Source organism: Aedes albopictus, chromosome 3 (assembly GCF_035046485.1).
Source record: "Aedes albopictus strain Foshan chromosome 3, AalbF5, whole genome shotgun sequence".
NCBI classification, from domain to species: domain Eukaryota; kingdom Metazoa; phylum Arthropoda; class Insecta; order Diptera; family Culicidae; genus Aedes; species Aedes albopictus.
Genome location: NC_085138.1, coordinates 20,139,480 through 20,153,589, shown reverse-complemented (window position 1 = coordinate 20,153,589; position 14,110 = coordinate 20,139,480). Strand labels below are relative to the sequence as shown.

Below are 14,110 nucleotides of genomic sequence, written 5' to 3'. Positions count from 1 at the left end.
GAAGTTCCTAATTCCAGAATAGTTTGGAAAACCTGGAATATCCCATGAATGTACCAAAAGCATTATAGATGTGCACTGAGGTTCCATCAGCACTATAGACTACATTCAACGAAAAATTTTCACAACTAAAGCAAGAGGCAGTATGTAGATATCGTAAGCCAAACTTCAAAGTGTATTGGAGGCCATTTGTATTTCACGGAATGTCCAACTACCACAATATCAAGTTGCTCATAGCATTGTGAGGTGTAATGGACATCAACGTGACTAAATTCTCTGTTCAAGAACACAAACGATGGTAGATGTTTTAGATCTTAAGAAAATGAATTCCAGAGTAGTTTGGATGACCTTGATCACCAAATTCATGTACCATGAATTTTCTAGGGGTGCTTTGAGGCTTTTTGAGTACCGTAGACAATGTTCTGTAATCATTCATAGTGTATAAAATTTGGTTGAGAATGGCAGATTTGTGTCACAAACTTCAGTGTACTTTGGAGGCCTTAGAATAACTCTGAGATCAAAACTTCAACAGACTATGATGGGTAGTAATACTTTGCATGTCTAGGACCAGTGAAAACTATTGATGATTGGCAAAACGATGAAATTTGAGCAAAAACATGTAGAATTTATAAAAAATACAAAAAAAGCCACGTATTTTCGCCTCCCCGCAAAAGGGGGAAGGGTGCAAAGGGGGCAGGTACCATGCATTTCTTAGCACAACTATTCCCCTTGACTATAAAAAAATCGGGGTAAAATGTTTTAAAACAAAGAAGATATTGCATTTCTGCCAAAGTAGATCGTCCCGGGTGTTTGCAGGTTAAATGGAATTCGCTCACCCAGGAAATGTATCAATGGAATCGTCTGCCTTCTCAATGTCGGTCATCCAATTCGACTACGTGTCGAAGCGGTCGCTGCTGCTTGCTCCATCGATGCTTTCCCCCATCTTCACCAACTCTCACTCATGCAGCACTGCCATCTCCCCACTTCATGATGGGGCACAACTTTTTTTGGTAACACATTTTCCAATACGCTAGACACAATTCAAAAACTCATTTTCTATTCACAAGTAACAAAAACAGAAAAACTTTTAAAATCAAGAAAATGCGGACGCGAGAAAAAAAATGTCAGCATAAAATTTTAGAACGTCCGCGCGCGCTCACAGACTGCTGCGATCTCGCAACCGATCGTGCTCAAATTTTGCACAGATACTCAGGACCCGAAACGGAACCACTGGACCTCTGGTATCATAATCTGTGCGGATTAAAATATTTCATCTTGGGTTTTTTGATATTTTTGATTTTTTTCCTATTTTTCCATACAAATGTCGAAAAAAGTCATTTATAGGTCAATTTCTTCCCATATAAAAATGTATGAAAAAAAACCCAAGATGGATGATTTTAAATCGCACATATTCTGAAACTAGGGGTCCAAAAATACGGTTCTAGCGAAAAAACTTTGAGGTACATTCACTTTTCATAATACTTTCATTTGGACATAGCGTGTACTAGTTCAGGTTTCTCACCCTCCACGATTCTCTAGATACTGTTATAGCGTGTTTGTTGTCAATTTGTTAATAAGTGAAGCCTCCAGTAATTCAAAATTTAATGTAGCGAAGATCTTGAGTGGATAGCATTCATTGATAATGATAGTGATTATTTTATTATGGCTTAACAAAAATTACTATTCAAATATTTTAAATCGGATTCGTCAATAAAATTATTGTTCATAAAATAATTAACCATGCGAATAATAACATGATATAAGAGCTCTCGTGTTTCAATCAATGCTGTCATACTATCTACCAAATCTTACAAAGAGGATTGAGGAAGTTATATAGATATTGGTTATATGAACTACTACTATTTACTATACATCTTCAAATGGATAGTATAACTACAGAAAACTACAGAAGAGTTAGCGGTATTTGTATTATTTTTTTTTTTTTTTTTTTTTTTTCATAGTGATTACGGCGGTAGCACGCTGTGCTTATGTTCTAACACCGCACCCTTTCCCTACGTTTGCTTCTATGAGCCTCTATTTTTGTTTCAACACACAGAAGTACGTAGGCATATCGTGGCCCAAGTCGACACTGTTTTGGCCTGCGTTGAACAAAAATAGTTTTAATAAAAGTTTCCCCTTTTTTTCTTTTTGTCAATTGTTTTTTTTTGTAGTATGGTCCATGTATTTAGTTAGGTTCTTGTCAATTTGTCAGTTATTCGAAGTAGATCTCCAAAATGTAGTCAATAAGTCAATTAAGTCATTCTGATCTGTTCTATCATAGCAGCTTTAGTCTTTGCTTTATTGAAGTGTAGTTTTATTGGAAATATGCTGAATATCGTTATTAAAAAGAGACGTCTGGAGCTGTGTCCTGCTTGTTCCGTCATGCACATACTACATATTAAAAAATGAATATTAATGCTGTCTAGCGCATTGTTTCCTATCGGCTATTATTGTAGTATAGTCCCAACTGCAAGCTTTTTTTCCAATCTTAGCGTCAATTGTCTTCTAGTTACTTCTAGACAGATTCATCGAATCAGTCGAACCCGCATGTTAAAATACAGTCGATTCTGTGTCAAATTGTTTTTTTTTTGATATTTACTTCTCTGTGTGCATCTCTTGTGTCCTCAAATTGTCATCGGTCCAAAACCCACAGAAACATGTAACTGAACTTCTAACACTTTTTCTGTTGGTGTCATAACATCATCTAAGAGATAAACAAAAATTGCTTGTCAACTATTATGTATTCATCCCCCTACAAATACTATGAAAAATATTCAAATTCGTTCTGTCCTATCGGTCCTATCAAGATAAACCATGTCATTTTCTCATGCGTGGCCTAGAAATGTCAACCTAGTCATACAAAAGTAACGTTGTTCAGTTAATAAAAAGCAGTCAGTTTTTTGTCCAGTCCAAACTGTCACGTCAAGTGTTCGCACGTTAGCTTCGAATCTATCAGCACAATTAAGTGCTGCAAATCTCCTTCCCACTATTAATTTTTTGGTTGATTTTAATTGCTTTATTTAAATAAAATATAATAAAGTATAACATTGTAGAAATTCGAAAAAGCGACTATGACATTAATAAATTACTAATCAAAATCAACCAAGAAACGTGGGAAATAGAGCCCAAACAATATTTTGAAGTCAGCTGGCTGTAAAAGGTTCCAAAACCAGTCACAAATCCTATAAAACTTTTATTAGGATTTGTAACGATCATCAAAACCTTCTCAAATCCAACCGATTTGGAACTATTGCTTGGGAATAGACTCTACTGAGCCCTGGCGGTTCCTCCGTGTTTATCGAGCATGTCTGATGCATATGATCAGCCATACTCCATCTGCAGCAGCCGGTTCGTGATGAACCGTTGGAGGCGCATTAAAGTGTTAAAAAGGTGATATGTTTCACTAAAGAACACTACATTACAATAATCAAAATGAAACTCCTTCACTTTAATACCGTCAACCCCTGCGAACTTGGCCAGGGAGTTAGCGGTATTTGTATTATTGAAGTGATATACCCAATGGGTGCCCCAGAAATAAAAATCCATTAATTTGATTCAACTAGGAGCTCGTTCATAAATCACATATACTTCATGAGGAGAGGCAAAGTTGTAACTTCATGCAATTTTGGTTTTGCATGGACAAAATTTTATGAGGGTTCGGTCTATATGTTTATGAACGGACTCTAATATATGGATTTGCAGCATAGCTGAGCCTTTCCGTCATAAGATTGACGAAAACCAATAGTTTGTAATGAAATTGTCCGCGTGGATTTGTAGTACTGAATCAATTGCTCGACATGACCCTATGTCTCACATACGATTATGCTAATGACTCATTAAAAGATTAAAATCTGATACTCATCTCATGTTTGTCTTCAAAACCTTGTCATATTTAAAAAATGTATGCTTTTGAGGTTTAGCTCTTAAGTTATCTTAATAATTTTTTGCAATTTCTCATCGTAATAGGCTGTTTTACCTCACGCAAATCTAACAGGAAAAGGCCTACTTTCCCACACCAAATTATCAGTGCTGTAATGGTTCATTACAGCACTGATTTGCGTTGCGTAATGAACCATTACAGCACTGTTTTCAGTTATGATCAACTTCTTGATGCTTTCTGGACGCAGATTTGAAAAATTGTGACAATTGCACAGTATAACCAGCTATGATCAGACTTTCTTAAACATGGCTATGAACATCAGTGTGCAGTTTGATGTAAAAGTTTTGTTAAAAACTATCCTCAAGTGGTAATTTATAAAATTGCAAAAAACTTTGTACGCATCTCGGTGCAGAACTCGATTTTTACAGCACTCGTCGTACTTATCCAACTCGGCAAGCCTCGTTGGATAAGTGTACAACTCGTGCTGTAAAAATCTTCATTCTGCACCTTGTTGCGTAAACTACTATTACTATTTACTGACTAGATAGCCAAAGTTAGAATTCACAGAGAATGAGATCATTTATAGTACTACAGCACCATAGGAGATCACTCACACTGCGTTTTCATAGAACGGCATTTTGTTCTACTAATAACAAACAGATGCTACTGATCTCCCTTAGCATAGATCCGCAGCCTAATGCACGCGCCCTGTCGGATTTCATAAGCCTCGGAGATTATTACCACCTTCAATGGTATTCCATATACTATCCCACATTATTGTCCAATCAAGGGTCTGACTGGGCTCATAACCCCCCTCAGTGGTAATATTCTCACCAGCTTGGAATTATATTTTCCCGGTACATAAGTGATTTCGACAACATACCGTTACACTATGCCGTAGTATAATTCAGGGAGGGTGCAGGCACGTCGAACTCGAACAAACTACGCCTACCTAACATGCATCGAGCGGGCCTTCCCAAACAACACAATGCGATTTCGCGGGCCACCCCCATCGACAAAACAAACCGAATTCCAAGCAGGATTCGACTAGGCTTCTGGTCGCGTTGCCAGTCACATTAACACACTCGCAAAAGATGAGCAGTAGGCCTACCTTGCCGCATGCGGGTCCCCTGGTATAATTGGAATCACTATATTGGCCTCCTAAAGTGAGGTTAAGTTTTGTGAAATCCCATTTCGTATTTTAGTGATTGAGTCGTTTCAGATAAAATTTAATGTGGGATCGGTAGAAAAATCCATTTTATCGATAAATTTATCAAAAAATTAATGATTAAACTGATGGGGAACTGGTATTTCTCTTTCAAACTTCCAAATTTTCACGACATTACCTCAACTTTTAATCGCCAATCAGAAAATTGAATTATCTGATTTTAAAATTTACCATTGAATCTACATTCAGTTCAACCAATCAACACTGCAAAGCACAATGGTCATATGACGAAAATCAATGCTTCCTGGAAGATATAAACCCAGCCCAGGGATAAATATGAACATGAGTTTATACATACAAATCTATCGACGTTATAGGATATTGTACCATTTGGGCAGGTGTACCTATTTTGGGCACTTGTCGCTATAACTAAGTCAATTTCAAACCGATAGATTTGAATTTTTGTACAGAGTTAGATACTGTACGTGCCTAACTCTGGACAAAATTTCAAATCAATCGCTTTGAAGTTGACTTGGTTATAGCGGCAAGTGCCCAAAATAGGTACACCTGCCCAAATGGTACAAGACCCTACTATGCTGAAACATTTGTAATTGTAATTGCTCAGTCCACACCCAGGCCGACAACTGTCAGCCCATCTGCTTGTAGGCAGATGTGAACCTACTAAGCCTCCCCCCGTTAACATGTCCTACACCGAATTAGCACACCGGGATCTTCCACAGGCAGGCGCTGGCGTTACCAGTCCCAACAAGTGTCAGATACATTAAATAGATGGGGTAGAGGATATAGGAAGATGTAGGAATAGGATGGAAAGAGGCAGAAAATGAAGAGATAGTAGAGAGGTTTCGATTTTGTTGCTGAAACGAGAAAAAGAAAGAATGATAAAGAACATTTTAGTGATATGTTCATAGATTATGATTTGGTCGATAATTTCTCATCTATTTTGTTTCCATATCGTTGCATCGGTGACCATTTTCATCGCCTTTCTAGTTTTTGTTAGGGCCGTCTCGCGTTTTTTCGTCATGTCCTCTTTGCCGGTTGGCGACGTTCGGGATGTAAGTAGAAAAGCATGCATTTAATATGATTAGTACGACAGTAATTGTGATTGCTCAGTACTTCCAGCCCATTTGTCCGCAGTATATATCAGGCATCCCGTTTTAACAAGTCCTACACAGAATTAGAAACCCGGATCTCCCACAGACAGTCCTAAATAGTGTCAGATAAGTTCAATTGAGGATAGGAAGCGGCAAAATGAGAAGACAGTAGAGAAGGTTTGGTGCATTGGTAGCTGTGCTCATGTGATGTTTGTCTGACATTGAAAAACTATTTTCCGTAAGTGTTTAACTCTCTACCCCAAATGTCTGATCAGATGTATAGTTTGGCAATTCTATGTCCATACATCTTTTATCAAGAAGGAATAATGTTGTTTACTGTTATAAAATAATTCAGTTAAGGGGCAGCTAATGCATTGTAATCCAGAATAAACCTACAGAAAATGTCCCAATAAAACACTAATTAACTAATTAACACTAGTTCAACTAACTACACAAACTAAAAAGTGTTATTATATTTTACCAATGATTTCATCCTAATCTTGACCCTAACATAGTTATGCGCTTAGTGTAAGTGGACGCCGCTTATGATTTTGGTTGGACAATGATCAAAAATAGTGTTGTTTCGACAATAGTCACATACTATGCCCTACGACATTGACGATTCTATTGTCTATGGCTCACCTATTTGGCGCCACCCAGCAGGGACTTGGTCTGGTACCCAATTCAGTATATCCGCTCCACGTAATGTACCGTACCTCTTTCGATTTGTGATATATTACGCGGAACATTACTCTCTTCATTCGGATAGCGGCTATGTAACCCATTGGATTAAAAACCTCCATCAAACATGAAGCGATTAATCGGAAACTGAAGACTCTATACCAAATTTGGCTCAGAGACAGGTAATCAGTGAGGTCAGTTTTTCTCGTTTGTCAGAGACGATTGATACGTATTAAGACAAACTTTCCACTGCATCTGCCAGCAATAATCGGTGATCGATCAACATTTCGAGTACCTACCCCAATTTACACAAGAATGCCAAGGATCACCGCTCATGCTTTACAATACAGTTGGAAAAACTAGAGCAACACCTGGCCACAATGATGCATAAAGCACTAAAGCGGACCGGAAGTGTCGGTGAGCCAGCCCCACCAAGACCCTACTATGCTGAAACATTTAGTACACAAAATATAAAACTGAATTAAGGTAGGTATATTTTACGAACCTTATGATTCAGCACGTTACTGTGTTAAAAGCAAAGCAAAGCGTAGTTTTGTGTGAAGTGATGTTAGCGTGTAGGTAACTGAAATGTAATAAGGGGCCATGAAAAACTAATGAAACGAGTGCTGATGCACATACCACATACCAACAATAGCAATGTTATGTAGTCATCGGCAAAACCATAATAGGAAGCAATCAGTGAAGTACTAGATTGAAAGTAGTGAGCTGGATTTTTGTATGGTGAGATGATCAGTTCTAGGGATGTAGTACCGGTAGTACCGGTACCGAAAATGCCGGTATTACCGACCAATTTTAGGTACAGAAATACCGGTACTGACTGAGCTTTGGTACCGGTACTTTCGGTACTGGGAAATCTCTCCCAAAGCATGGAAATCCAGTCCTTAGTATAGCCAATATGCAAAAGAAATAAACGAAAACATTTAAATCCAAGTACTATGACAAACAAACGTTTCATATTATGAAACCTTTCTGGAAATTCAGGATAATCATAGTAATAATTGAATGTCGAATGTTGGTAATGCATTTACTTGCTTTGAATTTAACTTGTTAAATTAGGGTTTCTTGTTTTTCTTCAGTTTTCAAGAAGCAATTGAGGAAAAAACAGTTCAATCTTCTTCTATCTATACATAGTAGCTGAGTTTGCTATATATTAGATTGTTCCTGTTTTACTTTAGACTGACTAATGTACTGCCTGTGAAACTGGTCAGAAGCTAAACAATAGCTCCAAAAACAGTCTCATACAACTTCTTCTATATTTTTATATATTTATATTTTTGTTCTATTTATAATTTCATGGTTTGATTTTGTGACATCCTTGAAAACCAGAATTCACAAATGTCAGGTAAATGGCATAATTTATTGTATAAAATAGATAACTCTTCATTTCAGTGAAAAATTTTTCAGTACCGGTATTTTACCGGTACTACCGGTACTGTGAGCCTCAGTACCGAAATATCGGTACTCACCAAAAGTGGTCGGTACTGCGACCCCTAATCAGTTCTCCATTTCTGTAATGAAATGGTAGAAACAGCGTGGGTTATATGATTTGTTGACTAATTTGATGCTATTTGAGCAAACGTTTGGGTAACTGTGTTGTTGTATTATTTATTTCTTGCAACTTCAACAACACAGTTACCCAAAGTTTTGCTCAAACAGCATCAAATTAGGCAAGAAACCATATAACCCACGCTGTTTGCACCATTTTATCGCAGAAATGAAGAACTGATCATCTCACCATACAAAAATCCAGCTCACTACTTTCAATCTAGTACTTCACTGATTGCGTCCTATTAGGAAAACCGCTATTATTGAGTTGACTCAATAGCGTGTCTGCTACGAGATTCCACAAAAACGGTGTCAAGACTCCCCCTTAGGGTGCCGTTATAGTTACGCGTGAGAGTGAGAGTGCGCGTGTGCGAAGCCGCAAAAAAAGAATATCAACAACAGCAAATCCACGAAAATCCTTTGGACGCCCACTCCCACTCTCACTTTGAAGCGGCACTATGTCGGCGCCGTTAGGGGCATCCACAAACAGTTCAATTTCCTAAGGGTGCCGTTATAGTTACGCATGACGGCGGTGACATAGTAGAGAGTTGCGTGATGCGAAGCGCAGTGCGACGCGTTTGCGTTCGAACAGTTTTTGTAAGCGCCAGTGCAAAATGCTTGGTGAGACGCGTTGACCAGTCAGAGTGAACGCGAATCACAGCGTGGGCAGCTGCGTCAAACCATTCCGTCGAGTGCTTTCACGCGCGTGCATGCACAAGTTGCTGTACGGGGAACTGATGGTTGCTAGGACCGTCTCATGATTCTGTGCGCCTGGTGTGTGGTGTGTGCTTTTTGAGTAAATTCGTCATGGCGGGGTTGAGTCAGGTGTGAGTTTGGTCGTGGTTTGAGAGTTCTCATTATGCTGATGGTTGTGATTATAGTGCTGGGCATCGGTAATTTTGCTTCGGATACGCGTCACAAGGCGCGTCACTGTGTCATGCTTCGCGTTGCTCGACGCGTGTATGAAAGCTGATCGACAAACGCGTTGCGCATCGCTTCACGCACCGCCTTACTATGTCATCGGCCTGAGAGTGGGAGTGCGCGTGTGCGAAGCCGCAAAGAAGAATATCAGCAATAACAAATTCACGAAAATCCTATGGACGCGCACTTTCACTCTCACTTTGAAGCGGCACTTTGTCATCGCCGTAATCGCTGCTTGACGCAATGTCGAGAACAGATGTGGGGGTCTTCAGTATTTGGTGTATCCAATTGGAAAACATTGGAGATATACCATGAACCCAGCCCAGCAGTAGGTATTGTTGTCAACACCTCTTTTGTTATAACGACCCCAAAATGGGTTGATCAAACGAAAATGGGCCCCTTATATCTCTACTATCGTTCCATGTAATTAATATGGGCGTGCTGTTTCCAATATGGCGTCAAAAGGCACGTTGCCAAAGGCAGCCTCGATATTTAAGAAAACACCCATGTACTTAAACTCCGCAAGGATTTTGTTTAATCGATTGACTATACTCAAACTGGAAACATTTTTTTGCAATTTCTCATCGTAATAGGCTGTTTTACATCACGCAAACCTCACAGGAAAAGGCCTACTTTCCCACATCAAATTAACAGTGCTGTAATGGTTCATTACAGCACTGATTTGCGTTGCGTAATGAACCATTACAGCACTGTTTTAAGTTTTGATTAACTTCTTCATGATTTCTGTATGCTGATTTGAAAAAATTGTGACAACTGCACCTTCTATGATCAGATTTCCTTAAACATGGCTATGAGCATCAGTGTACAGTTTGATGAAAAAGTTTTGTTAAAAACTATCCTCAAGTGGTAATTTATTAACTTGCAAAAAACGTTGTACGCAACTCGCTGCAGAACTCGATTTTTACAGCACTCGTCATAATTATCCAACTCGGCAAGCCTCGTTGGATAAATGTACGACTCGTGCTGTAAAATCTTCATTCTGCACCTTGTTGCGTAAACAACTATTTTGCCATTTCTCATCGTAATAGGCTGTTTTACCTCACGCAAATCTGACAGGAAAAGGCCTACTTTCCCACACCTAATTAACAGCGCTGTAATGATTCATTACAGCACTGATTTGCGTTACGTAATGAACCATTACATCACTGTTTTCAATTTTGGTCAACTTCTTGAAGCTTTCTGGACGCAGTTTTGAAAAATTGTGACAACTACACAGTATAACATATTATGATCAGATTTTCTTAAACATTGGCTATGAACATCAGTGTGCAGTTTGATGAAAAAGTTTTGTTGAAAACTGTCCCCAAGCGTAGGGGGCTATTTTATAACTCGAGTCGATTAAATCGGGTCGCCTGCTATCACTGTCGAGTCGAGCAGAAAAGCGATCACAGAAACCGACTAGCTCGACAGTCGACAGCAGAAGAGTGGTCGATTCGCGATTTTGACAGTTTACTGAGAGGAATTTTGTTTACACAAGCTTTTTACGAGCGGCCGCGTCGTTGAATGTTGGTGTCTGCGGCAAACATGTCCAGCTGGGTGATGCGTGTCTGGTAGTGGTCATGTGGAACCGGCCAACCCAATCTGGTCCTGTTGCGGGCATCGAAATTACATCCGCGGGGACCTGGATCGTGAACATTTCGGTCAGGGCACCAAAACCAGGCATGCGAAGGCTCTGTCTACATGATTTTTTTATATTCATCTTCTTGGTCACCATAAAACGTCAAATGCCCCCCCTGGCCAACCATTGGTCAACCCATGGCCACCGGAATGTGCTCTGCAAAAGCCTATTTCGAGGACGTTTTGGCCATACGGTCAAAACTAGAAATGCGGCGGCTCTTTCTTCATGATTTTTCATATCCATCATTTTAGTAACCATGAAAAGGTCTAATGGTCTTCCTTACTAACCCGTGGCCACTGAAATATACCCTGGAGGAACCTGTTCCGAGGACCTTTGGACCATGGTGCCAAATTTAGGCATGCGACGGCTCTATCTTCATGCTTTTTCATCATCTTGATTACCGTAAAAAGGTCCAATGTCCTCCCTGGCCAATCGAAATGCGTCCTGAAGGTGCCTTCTTCGTGAACGCCAAAACTAGGCATGCGACGGTCTGTCTTCTTGATTCTTTATATTAATTATCTTTTTTTCCCTCCTCGCTGTTAGGGCAATCAAGCCACTACATATAATAAACTGAACTTTTGTGACATCCATCATCCATAAAAAGGACCAATGGCCAGGCGACTGTGGTCATCCCGTGGTCATAAGAATGTGACCTGTTTCGAGGACGTTCAGGCCATGGAGCCAGAACTACGCATGCGACGGCTCTATTTTCATGAATTTTCCTCTCTGGTCCTTCAGAAATTCCTCCAGGAATTTCTCCGGAAATTCCTCCAGGGATTCCTCCGAAAATTCCTCCAGGAATTCCTCCGAAAATTCCTCCAGGAATTTCTCCGGAAATTCTTCCAGGAATTCCTCTAAAATATCCTCCAGGAATTCCTCTAAAAATTCTTCAAGGAATTGCTCCAGGAATTCCTCCGGGAGTTCCTACAGGAATTCCTCTAGTAATTACTCCAGAAATTCCAGTAGAAAATCCTTCAGAATTTCCAGGAAATTCTCCGAAAATTCCTATAAGAATTTCTCCAAAAATTCCTCTAGGAATTTCTCCAGAAATTCCTCTGGGAATTTGTCCAGAAATTCCTCTAGGAATTTATCCAGAAATTCCTCTAGGAATTTGTTCAGAGATCCCTCTAGGAATTTGTTCAGAAATTCCTCTAGGATTTTTTTCCGAAAATTCTTCTAGGAATTTCTCCAGAAATTTCTCAAGGAATTTCTCCAGAAATTCTTCTAGGAATTTCTTCCAAAATTCCTCTAGGAATTTCTCCAGAAATTCCTCTAGGAATTTCTCCAGAAATTCCTCTAGGAATTTCTCCAGAAATTCCTCTAGGAATTTCTCCAGAATCTCCTCTAGAAATTTCTCCAGAAATTCCTCTAGGAATTTCTCCAGAAATTCTTCTAGGAATTTCTCCAAAAATTCCTCTAGGAATTTCTCCCAAAATTCCTCTAGGAATATCTCCAGAAATTCCTCTAGGAATTCTTCAGAAATTCCTCTAAGAATTTCTCCAGAAATTCCTCTAGGAATTTCTCCAGAAATTGCTCTAGGAATTTCTCCAGAAATTCCTTTTGGAAATTCTCCAAAAATTCCTCTAGTAATTTCTCCAGAAATTCCTCTAAAAATTTCTCCAGAAATTCCTCTAGAAATTTCTCCAGAATATCTTCTAGGAATTTCTCCAGAAATTACTCTAGGAATTTCTCCAGAAATTACTCTAGGAATTTCTCCAGAAATTCCTCTAGGAATTTCTCCAGAAATTCCTCCAGAAATTTCTCCAGAAATTCCTCGAGAAATTTCTCCAGAAATTCCTCTAGGAATTTCTCCAAAAATTCCTCTACGAATTTCTCCAGACATTCCTCTAGAAATTTCACCAGAAATTCCTCTAAGAATTTCCCAGAAATTCCTCTCAGAATTTATCCAGAAATTCCCCAAGAAATTTCTCCAGAAATTCCTCTAGGAATTTCTCCAGAAATATCTTTAGGAATTTCTCCAGAAATTCCTCAACGAATTTCTCCAGAAATTTGTCTAGAAATTCCACCAGGAATTCCTCAAGGAATTTTCTCAGAAATTCCTCTAGGAATTTCTCCAAAAATTCCTCTAGGAATTTCTCCAAAAATTCCTCTACGAATTTCTCCAGACATTCCTCGAGAAATTTCACGAGGAATTCCTCTAGGAATTTCTCCAGAAATTCCCCTTAGAATTTCCCAGAAATTCCTCTAAGAATTTATCCAGAAATTCCTCTAAAAATTTATCCAGAAATTCCTCAAGAAATTTCACCAGGAATTCCTCTAGGAATTTCTCCAGAAATTCCTCTAAGAATTTCCCAGAAATTCCTCTAAGAGTTTATCCAGAAATTTATTCCCCAAGAAATTTCTCTAGAAATTCCTCAAGGAATTTCTCCAGAAATTCCTCTACGAATTTCTCCAGAAATTCCTCTAAGAATTTCTCCAGAAATTCCTCCAGAAATTTTTCCAGAAATTCCTCTAGGAATTTCTTCAGAAATTCCTCGAGAAATTTCTCCAAAAATTCCTCTAGGAATTTCTCCAGAAATTCCTCTCGGAGTTTAACCAGGAAACCCTCTAGAAATTCCTCCGAAAATTCCTCTAGGAATTTCCTCACAAATTCCTTTAGGAATTTTCCCAGAAATTCCTCTAGGACTTGCTCCAGACATTCTTCTAGTCATTTCTCCAAAACTTCCTCTAGGAATTCCTCCAGAAATTTCATTCGGTATTTCTCCAGCAATTCCTTTAGGAATTCCTGTATAATTCCTCCGGAAATTTCGCTAGGAATTCCTCCGGAAATTTCTCCAGTAATTTGTCCACAAATTCCTCTAGGAATTCCTCAAGAATTCCTCAAGGAATTCCTCCACAAATTCTTCTAGAGATTCCTCCAAAATTCTTCCAGAAATTCCTCCAGGAATTCCTACATGATTCTTCAAGGAATTCTTTCATTAAATTCTCTAGGAATTCCTCCGAAAATTCCTCTTGAAATTTGTTGCCGCTGGCCACACTGCTACACGCCATCTGATTGCTTGTGCTGTGTCAGTTAATCTGTAAAAACGATATAACCGCGGGACAACAGATTTTGACATACAGATGAAGAGGGAGAAGAGGAGAAAACTAACGCGACCATGAGATAGCGAATCATGGGCAGAAAG

The 14,110-nt window shown here is 39.1% G+C and overlaps 1 long non-coding RNA gene across 1 annotated transcript in view; it reads left to right on the top strand.

Annotated features, from left to right (window-relative positions):
• The window catches only part of LOC134291971 (uncharacterized), a 165,052-nt gene extending 161,567 nt beyond the window's left edge, over positions 1-3,485 (top strand). The window contains exon 2 of the long non-coding RNA XR_009999386.1: positions 1,511-3,485. This is a non-coding gene — a long non-coding RNA (uncharacterized LOC134291971). The remainder of the gene's footprint in view (positions 1-1,510) is intronic.
• The last annotated feature ends 10,625 nt before the right edge of the window (positions 3,486-14,110 follow it).